Source organism: Aedes aegypti, chromosome 1 (genome assembly GCF_002204515.2).
Source record: "Aedes aegypti strain LVP_AGWG chromosome 1, AaegL5.0 Primary Assembly, whole genome shotgun sequence".
Classification (NCBI taxonomy): domain Eukaryota; kingdom Metazoa; phylum Arthropoda; class Insecta; order Diptera; family Culicidae; genus Aedes; species Aedes aegypti.
The window spans coordinates 247,322,487-247,327,627 of record NC_035107.1 but is presented as its reverse complement, the minus strand read 5'-3'; positions in this window follow the sequence as shown (position 1 = coordinate 247,327,627).

Sequence of the window (5,141 nt, the reverse complement as noted above, 5' to 3'; positions counted from 1 at the left end):
TTGAAACGCTAGTCAAGGAAATTGACTTTCAATCTATAGTGAAAAACTTCCCAAAATCTTTAGTGTTCCACTGTTATAATCGAAAGAGAACGAGAGAGGAGAGAATCTCTCATTTGTACATAGGTCCTTTAGTAATGTTACGCAAGAATTCTCTAATTATTTATTCACAGTTTGGTCACAGCACAGGAAATCGCATGAAAATTAATCTAGTCTAGTTTTCGAGGAACCCAGAGCAATCCAGCCGTCAAGTCTGTGGTTCCTGGAGACATCTGTTGCTGATAAATAAACTGCACATGAACATGTTTTTGTATAAGATCATGAACATATATGCAATAAATGGTTGATGTCGGTTTAAAAACTATTGTTTTTTAACAATCTATCGTATATCATATAGACATAATTAAACCGGAACAAATAATAAACAAATACCCATTTATGGGTAAAACCCATTACCCATTTTAAGAAAAAGGTGCTAAACGCATAAATGAGTAAATACTACTTTACCCATAAAATGAGTGTGTGCACTTTTTGCCGATTATGAGTAAACTTTACCCATATTTGGGTAGACTGATCTTAGCGTGTATCTGACATTTCGTAAGGGACACGGAAAACAAAATACACCCAAAATTTGAGTTTAAGCCAAAGGATGTGACAAAATCTAAAAAAAAAATTTTTGGGCTCAAACCAACGGAAAACATTAGAAAATTGAGTAAACATGTGTTTTTGGCCTAAACTTAAGCGTTTGGCACTAAAACTGGGACAGGGCTTTAGGACCCAATTTTCTATGCCTGTAAATATTAGTTATAATCTGCAATCTGTACAATTTTTCAAGTGTGTGCAATCATAGATTTTTGAAGGAAAATCATAATGCAAATTTAATTTAATGATTACAGAAAAATCAGTATGGCATTGCTGCGCTGGATAAATGCGGATGATGAGGGACGACTGATGGTTTGTGGAGAGTTGCGATGCGGTTTGACATTAGTAGCCCAGGGAGTGGTCATTCGATAGTTGTTTCAAGCTCATGAAATATTTCAAGGACAAACACAAAAATAAAATCACTCTGAAAAAAGAAATCTGAACACGCGGAGACGGATTCTTTTGGGTTGTTTCAACGTGAATCCAAAGTTGATCTAATGCGTGTGGCATGCACCTGAAACGTAGAGCGCTCAAGGGTTTATTCCAAGGGTCCTCCAAGCTTGTCAACCACATATATATGAACCGTGGCCAACATGATTATGACATTTTTGGGAATCTGACACTTTTGGGAAAACTGACAGTTTTGGGTTGTTCACGTTAACTTATAACTACTCATTAACGTGGGTTTAAGCTGGGTAAGGCGCATAATGACGGAATTGATTTTAGTGTGCTATTGCTCAAAAATTATACGAATACTTGAATACGCAAGTAAACAAGTAAACAATTGTGTAAGCCACTAAACAAAAGGAGAAACTATTTTCAACGTGTTTTTGTTGTAAGCTACGGGAAAATCGTCTTTTGATGGCCCCCTGGTTTATTCACAAATTTCATAACGCTGAAAATTACCATTTTTGACACCCACCCACCCCCTCATAACGCTTTTGACGTAGGACTACGTCTTTCTTCTCTATACAGGAGTGAAATTGAAATTTCAAAACCAAGAGCGTTACGTTGGCATGAAATATTTTAAACGTTTATAGCTTTTTGCTGGCCTAACGAAATTCCTTGATTAGCACCTCAATCGAAAGGCAACCCGGATAAAAACGTATCATTCAGTGAATGGAATAAACCATTAATGTACAATATAACGTATTGGATACAATACAGCGTATTGTAATTGAATGTCGAAGCAATATTATTCTTGTTTGGATACAAAATTCAAAAACAATATAATATATTGTAACAGAACATTGTATTGTTTTTAATTGGTTTTATACCTTACAATTTTGGTCAAATTCCTATTTTCGCGTAAAACAACTGTTGCTTTTTTCTATGTAGCTTTGCTGAAAGAAATAAACAAAACAAGTTGAGAAAGCATGAAATGTTGGGTGAAAAATATTCAAAAAGTAAAAATAAGTAGTTTTTTAGATGTCACTTGACATTAGCTGTAACGACGAATGCAACCATGATACAGTTCGTTGAATTGTTTTTGTATTGTACAACAATACACGAATTGCTAATCAAGACAATACATGAACATTATATCGTATTGTATTTTCAAAATGTTTGTATGAGAAAATATCTATATTTGTATTGTTACGATACTTAACCACCCATACGTTATATTGCAAAAATCTCATATACCATACAGCGAACTGTTCAAAACAATATATTGTACTGTAATTGTATTGTCATTTTACATATACTGTATTGTATTTCCAATACATTGAATGGTACTGTTACAAAACGTTATATTGTTTTTGTATTGTATTTTTTATTCGGGAAGGTATCAAAGGTTCATGTCGTTTACTTACTGAATCCCACATACATTCAAATAGTTTAATAACTGTTTTAAAAGAGAACGTTGATTTCAAGCAAATCTATTATTGTACGGAGATTTCCAGATTGGACACGGCGGTTCTAAACCGCCGTTCCTCAAATCGCCGTCCAAATCGTCGGTTGATGAAAGAGAGAGATGTATTCGAAATCGACTGATTCTCTGACATTTTTGTATACACCGTTGCCATTGGTGCAACATGTACGTTAGATTGCCTTTTCACTGCCACGATTTTTGTGTGGTTTGTTTTGATTCCTTTTGACAATTTTTTTTTATGTTGCTTATGCTACGAGCTGGAGGGAAGCATATTTTGAGGGGTGTTTTGATGCATATTTGGAAAATTTTCTTTTGGTAAAGTTTTCAATTACTTAAATTTCATCAAATATTTAGAAATGTGTTCGAAACTGGACTTCAATGTAATGGATATATCTAGAATTGTCTATTAACAGATGTTTTATGTGAATTGTGAGTAACTGCGAGCCACAATCCTATTGAGTTAGAGGATATTCATACCACCTGAATGTATTGGAGTGCCCCTTGAAATTTACCGCTGATTTCATACCAGCTGAAGCAATATCCCTTCAAATCCATCATCCAAGAAAATGTACAATAATAGAGGTGCTAGAGAAAAAATGACGTCATTTGCTTTTCACTCTCCGCTTGGATCGCATCTCAGCAGACAACAGATCGGCTTGCTCTGACCGGGTGTGCTTCTCAGGCACAGACATCGATAGCGAAAGACCCCGAAAGACGTAGGGAACTGGACTATCGAAATTCATAGATTTTGCCTTATGAACAATAGAATGGTTATTGCAATACGACCGCTTTATGTAATCGTTCTAACATCAACCCACATTAAGGCGTCGATAGGCGCGAGGTGTATGCACGGGCCTATCGATTGCAAGGTTCTTGGTTCAATTCCAGGTTGCTGCAAAAGCATTTTTTGTTTTCAAATTTTGGTTTCATAAGGCAAATCTATGAATTTCAACCCGATTTCTTGTGGAGAATTTTCATAATGTATTTCGATAGTCCATTTGCCTGAGTGTAGAAGTGCTCATCGTAATCCTCAACGGACAAGGAGGGTTGCAACATGTGTGCAGTCAAAATGTGTGTCCATGTTACTCGAATCTCACCGTTCAATCGGCCCTTATCAGCAGGCTCTGTCCCAGTGAGAACGTTATGCCAAGAAGAAGAAGAAGAAGAAGAAGAAGAATTGACAATGCGGCAAATTGAAATTTACGGTGGCGATGACGATATCGATGACTGGAGCACTTCTCCGAACGGAGAGCTCCTCACTGTTCTTTAATTTACAAACCATTACATTCTGAATTATAACTAAAGGAAGGATGCAATTATGACAATTGGCTTAAATTCAAATGCAACAAATCACATGGTGTAGTTAATGTAATGCGGTCGTGTCTTGTACACAATCCCCACTGATTTATTTATTTTGCTTTGAAATCCGCAACTCTGAAAAAGCTTCCAAACCAAATGACAGATCTCCCTTGGAACCATAACGTAATTGAATACTCACAATCACAGCACCTATCATCTGCAAAAAACTACCGCACTGTTGTTAGAACACCACCCATAATTGATCGAAGTTTTGTCCATAGTAGTCCTACGTCAACCCCGCGGTAGTGTAACAGACATAACTACACTGAAACAAGCATTGAAGTAATGACAACCATGAGCAAGTTTTTAAATTTACTATTCCAATCACGATTGAGCTATCAAGAACGCTTTTTATTTGCGTTTTGGTCCCTCTCGATCCAACCGCATCGATAGCCGAGCGGTAAGCGTTCGCGCTTGACAATCGCAAGTTCCTCGGTTCGATTCTGGCCTGCTGCAAGTTTTTAACCATGATATAGTAATTTTACTGTCGAAATGGTGGCATGGTTAAATTGAATGCACAAAATATTTGAAATAAACGCAAATTTAGTCTGCACAAATCAAGTGGCGTTGTGTATTTAATTTAACCCTCTAATATAGTAATTTCAACTGCAACGCTGTTCTCAGTGTAGTGGTCCTTTATAGAGAGATAAGGGCTCATTAGCAAATTTCATAACGCTGGAGGGGGTAGGTAGGTGTCCCAGGAATGTTACAGCTCATACAAAATTCGAAAAACTTTCATACAAAATGCGTTACGAGGGGGTGGGTGGGTATCGAAAATGGCCATTTTTGGCGTTATGAAATTTGTGAATAAACCCTAAACGGAAGTAAAATGGAATGACTTGGCAACAGACCAGCAGTGCTGATTTTGCTCGGCGTCGAGAATAATATTGTAACACAACATGACTTCCTCATTGCTAAAAAGTGTATTTGGCTCATTCACAAATTTCATAACGCTGAAGGGGGTGGGTGGGTGTCCTCATGATGTTACGGCTCATATAAAATATTTAGAACATCCATACAAAAAGCGTTACGAGGGGGTGAGTGGGAGTCGAAAATGGTAATTTTTAGCGTGATGAAATATGTGAATAAACCCAAAGGATTACTAGACATAACCCACCCCAATTTTTTATCCAGGGAGCTGGACCAGTCTAAAGAAGTGACCGTATAGTGTTGAGTAGTATTGAATGAGCGTGCATGCGTGTCTGAAATGTTTTGATTCAACCTCATCGATTTGGCATCACTGTTCATCATCATCGCAGATCGTCATCAT